Consider the following 7,500-nt stretch of genomic DNA (forward strand, 5'->3'; position numbering starts at 1 on the left):
ACGTTAACGAAACTAAACCAGTTCATTAATTAACATTCCAATAAGAAGAAAATATTGATATATTGATTGATTCTGTTTCCCTTTTTACCGTTACCCACATCTTTGTATGCATCTCTTCTTCAATCTTGCCTGTTTCTCATATTTCTCAAGTGAAAAAGCAGCAGTGTCCTCTGCCTTTTGGAGAGAGAAGTGAAAAAACTTACAGCAGCTGGTATTCCCAGGCGGTCTCCCATCCAAGTACTAACCAGGCCCGACTCTGCTTATCTTCCGAGATCGGACGAGATCGGGAGCAAACAGAGAGGTATGGCCGTAAGCAAGTTTGTCTCCAACACATAGTTCTTTAAAACCTACAACAGTAGGTCAATTTTAAAACGTTAACGAAACTAAACCAGTTCATTAATTAACATTTCAATAATAAGAAAATATTGATATATTGATTGATTCTGTTTCCCTTTTTACCGTGACCCACATCTTTGTATGCATCTCTTCTTCAATCTTGCCTTTTTCTCACATATTTCTCAAGTGAAAAAGCAGCAGTGTCCTCTGCCTTTTGGAGAGAGAAGTGAAAAAACTTACAGCACCTGGTATTCCCAGGCGGTCTCCCATCCAAGTACTAACCAGGCCCGACTCTGCTTATCTTCCGAGATCGGACGAGATCGGGAGCAAACAGAGAGGTATGGCCGTAAGCAAGTTTGTCTCCAACACATAGTTCTTTAAAACCTACAACAGTAGGTCAATTTTAAAACGTTAACGAAACTAAACCAGTTCATTAATTAACATTCCAATAATAAGAAAATATTGATATATTGATTGATTCTGTTTCCCTTTTTACCGTTACCCACATCTTTGTATGCATCTCTTCTTCAATCTTGCCTGTTTCAGATATTTCTCAAGTGAAAAAGCAGCAGTGTCCTCTGCCTTTTGGAGAGAGAAGTGAAAAAACTTACAGCACCTGGTATTCCCAGGCGGTCTCCCATCCAAGTACTAACCAGGCCCGACTCTGCTTAGCTTCCGAGATCGGACGAGATCGGGCGCGAACAGAGAGGTATGGCCGTAAGCAAGTTTGTCTCCAACACATAGTTCTTTAAAACCTACAACAGTAGGTCAATTTTAAAACGTTAACGAAACTAAACCAGTTCATTAATTAACATTCCAATAATAAGAAAATATTGAGATATTGATTGATTCTGTTTCCCTTTTTACCGTTAAACACATCTTTGTATGCATCTCTTCTTCAATCTTGTCTTTTTCTCACATATTTCTCAAGTGAAAAAGCAGCAGTGTCCTCTGCCTTTTGGAGAGAGAAGTGAAAAAACTTACAGCACCTGGTATTCCCAGGCGGTCTCCCATCCAAGTACTAACCAGGCCCGACTATGCTTATCTTCCGAGATCGGACGAGATCGGGAGCGAACAGAGAGGTATGGCCGTAAGCAAGTTTGTCTCCAACACATAGTTCTTTAAAACCTACAACAGTAGGTCAATTTTAAAACGTTAACGAAACTAAACCAGTTCATTAATTAACATTCCAATAATAAGAAAATATTGATATATTGATTGATTCTGTTTCCCTTTTTACCGTTACCCACATCTTTGTTTGCATCTCTTCTTCAATCTTGTCTTTTTCTCACATATTTCTCAAGTGAAAAAGCAGCAGTGTCCTCTGCCTTTTGGAGAGAGAAGTGAAAAAACTTACAGCACCTGGTATTCCCAGGCGGTCTCCCATCCAAGTACTAACCAGGCCCGACTCTGCTTATCTTCCGAGATCGGACGAGATCGGGCGCGAACAGAGAGGTATGGCCGTAAGCAAGTTTGTCTCCAACACATAGTTCTTTAAAACCTACAACAGTAGGTCAATTTTAAAACGTTAACGAACCTAAACCAGTTCATTAATTAACATTCCAATAATAAGAAAATATTGATATATTGATTGATTCTGTTTCCCTTTTTACCGTTACCCACATCTTTGTATGCATCTCTTCTTCAATCTTGTCTTTTTCTCACATATTTCTCAAGTGAAAAAGCAGCAGTGTCCTCTGCCTTTTGGAGAGAGAAGTGAAAAAACTTACAGCACCTGGTATTCCCAGGCGGTCTCCCATCCAAGTACTAACCAGGCCCGACTATGCTTATCTTCCGAGATCGGACGAGATCGGGAGCGAACAGAGAGGTATGGCCGTAAGCAAGTTTGTCTCCAACACATAGTTCTTTAAAACCTACAACAGTAGGTCAATTTTAAAACGTTAACGAAACTAAACCAGTTCATTAATTAACATTCCAATAATAAGAAAATATTGATATATTGATTGATTCTGTTTCCCTTTTTACCGTTACCCACATCTTTGTATGCATCTCTTCTTCAATCTTGTCTTTTTCTCACATATTTCTCAAGTGAAAAAGCAGCAGTGTCCTCTGCCGTTTGGAGAGAGAAGTGAAAAAACTTACAGCACCTGGTATTCCCAGGCGGTCTCCCATCCAAGTACTAACCAGGCCCGACTATGCTTATCTTCCGAGATCGGACGAGATCGGGAGCGAACAGAGAGGTATGGCCGTAAGCAAGTTTGTCTCCAACACATAGTTCTTTAAAACCTACAACAGTAGGTCAATTTTAAAACGTTAACGAAACTAAACCAGTTCATTAATTAACATTCCAATAATAAGAAAATATTGATATATTGATTGATTCTGTTTCCCGTTTTACCGTTACCCACATCTTTGTATGCATCTCTTCTTCAATCTTGTCTTTTTCTCACATATTTCTCAAGTGAAAAAGCAGCAGTGTCCTCTGCCTTTTGGAGAGAGAAGTGAAAAAACTTACAGCACCTGGTATTCCCAGGCGGTCTCCCATCCAAGTACTAACCAGGCCCGACTATGCTTATCTTCCGAGATCGGACGAGATCGGGAGCGAACAGAGAGGTATGGCCGTAAGCAAGTTTGTCTCCAACACATAGTTCTTTAAAACCTACAACAGTAGGTCAATTTTAAAACGTTAACGAAACTAAACCAGTTCATTAATTAACATTCCAATAATAAGAAAATATTGATATATTGATTGATTCTGTTTCCCTTTTCACCGTTACCCACATCTTTGTATGCATCTCTTCTTCAATCTTGCCTGTTTCTCATATTTCTCAAGTGAAAAAGCAGCAGTGTCCTCTGCCTTTTGGAGAGAGAAGTGAAAAAACTTACAGCACCTGGTATTCCCAGGCGGTCTCCCATCCAAGTACTAACCAGGCCCGACTATGCTTATCTTCCGAGATCGGACGAGATCGGGAGCGAACAGAGAGGTATGGCCGTAAGCAAGTTTGTCTCCAACACATAGTTCTTTAAAACCTACAACAGTAGGTCAATTTTAAAACGTTAACGAAACTAAACCAGTTCATTAATTAACATTCCAATAATAAGAAAATATTGATATATTGATTGATTCTGTTTCCCTTTTTACCGTTACCCACATCTTTGTATGCATCTCTTCTTCAATCTTGTCTTTTTCTCACATATTTCTCAAGTGAAAAAGCAGCAGTGTCCTCTGCCTTTTGGAGAGAGAAGTGAAAAAACTTACAGCACCTGGTATTCCCAGGCGGTCTCCCATCCAAGTACTAACCAGGCCCGACTATGCTTATCTTCCGAGATCGGACGAGATCGGGAGCGAACAGAGAGGTATGGCCGTAAGCAAGTTTGTCTCCAACACATAGTTCTTTAAAACCTACAACAGTAGGTCAATTTTAAAACGTTAACGAAACTAAACCAGTTCATTAATTAACATTCCAATAATAAGAAAATATTGATATATTGATTGATTCTGTTTCCCTTTTTACCGTTACCCACATCTTTGTATGCATCTCTTCTTCAATCTTGTCTTTTTCTCACATATTTCTCAAGTGAAAAAGCAGCAGTGTCCTCTGCCTTTTGGAGAGAGAAGTGAAAAAACTTACAGCACCTGGTATTCCCAGGCGGTCTCCCATCCAAGTACTAACCAGGCCCGACTATGCTTATCTTCCGAGATCGGACGAGATCGGGAGCGAACAGAGAGGTATGGCCGTAAGCAAGTTTGACTCCAACACATAGTTCTTTAAAACCTACAACAGTAGGTCAATTTTAAAACGTTAACGAAACTAAACCAGTTCATTAATTAACATTCCAATAATAAGAAAATATTGATATATTGATTGATTCTGTTTCCCTTTTCACCGTTACCCACATCTTTGTATGCATCTCTTCTTCAATCTTGCCTGTTTCTCATATTTCTCAAGTGAAAAAGCAGCAGTGTCCTCTGCCTTTTGGAGAGAGAAGTGAAAAAACTTACAGCACCTGGTATTCCCAGGCGGTCTCCCATCCAAGTACTAACCAGGCCCGACTATGCTTATCTTCATAGATCGGACGAGATCGGGAGCGAACAGAGAGGTATGGCCGTAAGCAAGTTTGTCTCCAACACATAGTTCTTTAAAACCTACAACAGTAGGTCAATTTTAAAACGTTAACGAAACTAAACCAGTTCATTAATTAACATTCCAATAATAAGAAAATATTGATATATTGATTGATTCTGTTTCCCTTTTTACCGTTACCCACATCTTTGTATGCATCTCTTCTTCAATCTTGTCTTTTTCTCACATATTTCTCAAGTGAAAAAGCAGCAGTGTCCTCTGCCTTTTGGAGAGAGAAGTGAAAAAACTTACAGCACCTGGTATTCCCAGGCGGTCTCCCATCCAAGTACTAACCAGGCCCGACTATGCTTATCTTCCGAGATCGGACGAGATCGGGAGCGAACAGAGAGGTATGGCCGTAAGCAAGTTTGTCTCCAACACATAGTTCTTTAAAACCTACAACAGTAGGTCAATTTTAAAACGTTAACGAAACTAAACCAGTTCATTAATTAACATTCCAATAATAAGAAAATATTGATATATTGATTGATTCTGTTTCCCTTTTCACCGTTACCCACATCTTTGTATGCATCTCTTCTTCAATCTTGCCTGTTTCTCATATTTCTCAAGTGAAAAAGCAGCAGTGTCCTCTGCCTTTTGGAGAGAGAAGTGAAAAAACTTACAGCACCTGGTATTCCCAGGCGGTCTCCCATCCAAGTACTAACCAGGCCCGACTATGCTTATCTTCCGAGATCGGACGAGATCGGGAGCGAACAGAGAGGTATGGCCGTAAGCAAGTTTGTCTCCAACACATAGTTCTTTAAAACCTACAACAGTAGGTCAATTTTAAAACGTTAACGAAACTAAACCAGTTCATTAATTAACATTCCAATAATAAGAAAATATTGATATATTGATTGATTCTGTTTCCCTTTTCACCGTTACCCACATCTTTGTATGCATCTCTTCTTCAATCTTGCCTGTTTCTCATATTTCTCAAGTGAAAAAGCAGCAGTGTCCTCTGCCTTTTGGAGAGAGAAGTGAAAAAACTTACAGCACCTGGTATTCCCAGGCGGTCTCCCATCCAAGTACTAACCAGGCCCGACTATGCTTATCTTCCGAGATCGGACGAGATCGGGAGCGAACAGAGAGGTATGGCCGTAAGCAAGTTTGTCTCCAACACATAGTTCTTTAAAACCTACAACAGTAGGTCAATTTTAAAACGTTAACGAAACTAAACCAGTTCATTAATTAACATTCCAATAATAAGAAAATATTGATATATTGATTGATTCTGTTTCCCTTTTTACCGTTACCCACATCTTTGTATGCATCTCTTCTTCAATCTTGTCTTTTTCTCACATATTTCTCAAGTGAAAAAGCAGCAGTGTCCTCTGCCTTTTGGAGAGAGAAGTGAAAAAACTTACAGCACCTGGTATTCCCAGGCGGTCTCCCATCCAAGTACTAACCAGGCCCGACTATGCTTATCTTCCGAGATCGGACGAGATCGGGAGCGAACAGAGAGGTATGGCCGTAAGCAAGTTTGTCTCCAACACATAGTTCTTTAAAACCTACAACAGTAGGTCAATTTTAAAACGTTAACGAAACTAAACCAGTTCATTAATTAACATTCCAATAATAAGAAAATATTGATATATTGATTGATTCTGTTTCCCTTTTTACCGTTACCCACATCTTTGTATGCATCTCTTCTTCAATCTTGTCTTTTTCTCACATATTTCTCAAGTGAAAAAGCAGCAGTGTCCTCTGCCTTTTGGAGAGAGAAGTGAAAAAACTTACAGCACCTGGTATTCCCAGGCGGTCTCCCATCCAAGTACTAACCAGGCCCGACTATGCTTATCTTCCGAGATCGGACGAGATCGGGAGCGAACAGAGAGGTATGGCCGTAAGCAAGTTTGACTCCAACACATAGTTCTTTAAAACCTACAACAGTAGGTCAATTTTAAAACGTTAACGAAACTAAACCAGTTCATTAATTAACATTCCAATAATAAGAAAATATTGATATATTGATTGATTCTGTTTCCCTTTTCACCGTTACCCACATCTTTGTATGCATCTCTTCTTCAATCTTGCCTGTTTCTCATATTTCTCAAGTGAAAAAGCAGCAGTGTCCTCTGCCTTTTGGAGAGAGAAGTGAAAAAACTTACAGCACCTGGTATTCCCAGGCGGTCTCCCATCCAAGTACTAACCAGGCCCGACTATGCTTATCTTCATAGATCGGACGAGATCGGGAGCGAACAGAGAGGTATGGCCGTAAGCAAGTTTGTCTCCAACACATAGTTCTTTAAAACCTACAACAGTAGGTCAATTTTAAAACGTTAACGAAACTAAACCAGTTCATTAATTAACATTCCAATAATAAGAAAATATTGATATATTGATTGATTCTGTTTCCCTTTTTACCGTTACCCACATCTTTGTATGCATCTCTTCTTCAATCTTGTCTTTTTCTCACATATTTCTCAAGTGAAAAAGCAGCAGTGTCCTCTGCCTTTTGGAGAGAGAAGTGAAAAAACTTACAGCACCTGGTATTCCCAGGCGGTCTCCCATCCAAGTACTAACCAGGCCCGACTATGCTTATCTTCCGAGATCGGACGAGATCGGGAGCGAACAGAGAGGTATGGCCGTAAGCAAGTTTGTCTCCAACACATAGTTCTTTAAAACCTACAACAGTAGGTCAATTTTAAAACGTTAACGAAACTAAACCAGTTCATTAATTAACATTCCAATAATAAGAAAATATTGATATATTGATTGATTCTGTTTCCCTTTTCACCGTTACCCACATCTTTGTATGCATCTCTTCTTCAATCTTGCCTGTTTCTCATATTTCTCAAGTGAAAAAGCAGCAGTGTCCTCTGCCTTTTGGAGAGAGAAGTGAAAAAACTTACAGCACCTGGTATTCCCAGGCGGTCTCCCATCCAAGTACTAACCAGGCCCGACTATGCTTATCTTCCGAGATCGGACGAGATCGGGAGCGAACAGAGAGGTATGGCCGTAAGCAAGTTTGTCTCCAACACATAGTTCTTTAAAACCTACAACAGTAGGTCAATTTTAAAACGTTAACGAAACTAAACCAGTTCATTAATTAACATTCCAATAATAAGAAAATATT

At 39.6% G+C, this 7,500-nt stretch overlaps 18 non-coding genes and 2 pseudogenes across 18 annotated transcripts; all 20 read right to left on the reverse strand.

Annotated features, from left to right (window-relative positions):
* Nucleotides 1-196: 196 nt before the first annotated feature.
* LOC142960905 (5S ribosomal RNA) lies at nt 197-315 on the reverse strand. The gene has a single exon (XR_012956491.1). It is a non-coding gene; the product is annotated as a 5S ribosomal RNA (ribosomal RNA).
* Nucleotides 316-569: 254 nt separating this feature from the next.
* On the reverse strand, nt 570-688 carry LOC142961548 (5S ribosomal RNA). Its single transcript, XR_012956947.1, has one exon. It is a non-coding gene; the product is annotated as a 5S ribosomal RNA (ribosomal RNA).
* Nucleotides 689-940: 252 nt separating this feature from the next.
* Nucleotides 941-1,059, reverse strand: LOC142961807 (5S ribosomal RNA). Its single transcript, XR_012957182.1, has one exon. It is a non-coding gene; the product is annotated as a 5S ribosomal RNA (ribosomal RNA).
* Nucleotides 1,060-1,313: 254 nt separating this feature from the next.
* Nucleotides 1,314-1,432, reverse strand: LOC142961898 (5S ribosomal RNA). Its single transcript, XR_012957263.1, has one exon. It is a non-coding gene; the product is annotated as a 5S ribosomal RNA (ribosomal RNA).
* A 254-nt stretch (nt 1,433-1,686) lies between these two features.
* LOC142961560 (5S ribosomal RNA) lies at nt 1,687-1,805 on the reverse strand. The gene has a single exon (XR_012956958.1). It is a non-coding gene; the product is annotated as a 5S ribosomal RNA (ribosomal RNA).
* A 254-nt stretch (nt 1,806-2,059) lies between these two features.
* On the reverse strand, nt 2,060-2,178 carry LOC142961899 (5S ribosomal RNA). Its single transcript, XR_012957264.1, has one exon. It is a non-coding gene; the product is annotated as a 5S ribosomal RNA (ribosomal RNA).
* A 254-nt stretch (nt 2,179-2,432) lies between these two features.
* LOC142961900 (5S ribosomal RNA) lies at nt 2,433-2,551 on the reverse strand. The gene has a single exon (XR_012957265.1). It is a non-coding gene; the product is annotated as a 5S ribosomal RNA (ribosomal RNA).
* Nucleotides 2,552-2,805: 254 nt separating this feature from the next.
* On the reverse strand, nt 2,806-2,924 carry LOC142961901 (5S ribosomal RNA). The gene has a single exon (XR_012957266.1). It is a non-coding gene; the product is annotated as a 5S ribosomal RNA (ribosomal RNA).
* Nucleotides 2,925-3,176: 252 nt separating this feature from the next.
* LOC142961902 (5S ribosomal RNA) lies at nt 3,177-3,295 on the reverse strand. The gene has a single exon (XR_012957267.1). It is a non-coding gene; the product is annotated as a 5S ribosomal RNA (ribosomal RNA).
* Nucleotides 3,296-3,549: 254 nt separating this feature from the next.
* On the reverse strand, nt 3,550-3,668 carry LOC142961903 (5S ribosomal RNA). Its single transcript, XR_012957268.1, has one exon. It is a non-coding gene; the product is annotated as a 5S ribosomal RNA (ribosomal RNA).
* A 254-nt stretch (nt 3,669-3,922) lies between these two features.
* Nucleotides 3,923-4,041, reverse strand: LOC142961904 (5S ribosomal RNA). Its single transcript, XR_012957269.1, has one exon. It is a non-coding gene; the product is annotated as a 5S ribosomal RNA (ribosomal RNA).
* A 252-nt stretch (nt 4,042-4,293) lies between these two features.
* Nucleotides 4,294-4,412, reverse strand: LOC142960990 (5S ribosomal RNA; annotated as a pseudogene).
* A 254-nt stretch (nt 4,413-4,666) lies between these two features.
* On the reverse strand, nt 4,667-4,785 carry LOC142961905 (5S ribosomal RNA). The gene has a single exon (XR_012957270.1). It is a non-coding gene; the product is annotated as a 5S ribosomal RNA (ribosomal RNA).
* A 252-nt stretch (nt 4,786-5,037) lies between these two features.
* LOC142961907 (5S ribosomal RNA) lies at nt 5,038-5,156 on the reverse strand. The gene has a single exon (XR_012957272.1). It is a non-coding gene; the product is annotated as a 5S ribosomal RNA (ribosomal RNA).
* Nucleotides 5,157-5,408: 252 nt separating this feature from the next.
* Nucleotides 5,409-5,527, reverse strand: LOC142961909 (5S ribosomal RNA). The gene has a single exon (XR_012957273.1). It is a non-coding gene; the product is annotated as a 5S ribosomal RNA (ribosomal RNA).
* A 254-nt stretch (nt 5,528-5,781) lies between these two features.
* Nucleotides 5,782-5,900, reverse strand: LOC142961910 (5S ribosomal RNA). Its single transcript, XR_012957274.1, has one exon. It is a non-coding gene; the product is annotated as a 5S ribosomal RNA (ribosomal RNA).
* A 254-nt stretch (nt 5,901-6,154) lies between these two features.
* LOC142961911 (5S ribosomal RNA) lies at nt 6,155-6,273 on the reverse strand. The gene has a single exon (XR_012957275.1). It is a non-coding gene; the product is annotated as a 5S ribosomal RNA (ribosomal RNA).
* A 252-nt stretch (nt 6,274-6,525) lies between these two features.
* On the reverse strand, nt 6,526-6,644 carry LOC142960992 (5S ribosomal RNA; annotated as a pseudogene).
* A 254-nt stretch (nt 6,645-6,898) lies between these two features.
* LOC142961912 (5S ribosomal RNA) lies at nt 6,899-7,017 on the reverse strand. Its single transcript, XR_012957276.1, has one exon. It is a non-coding gene; the product is annotated as a 5S ribosomal RNA (ribosomal RNA).
* Nucleotides 7,018-7,269: 252 nt separating this feature from the next.
* LOC142961913 (5S ribosomal RNA) lies at nt 7,270-7,388 on the reverse strand. Its single transcript, XR_012957277.1, has one exon. It is a non-coding gene; the product is annotated as a 5S ribosomal RNA (ribosomal RNA).
* Nucleotides 7,389-7,500: the final 112 nt, after the last annotated feature.

Source organism: Anarhichas minor, unplaced genomic scaffold (assembly GCF_050575085.1).
Source record: "Anarhichas minor isolate MPS153535 unplaced genomic scaffold, ASM5057508v1 ptg000027l, whole genome shotgun sequence".
NCBI classification, from domain to species: Eukaryota; Metazoa; Chordata; class Actinopteri; order Perciformes; family Anarhichadidae; genus Anarhichas; species Anarhichas minor.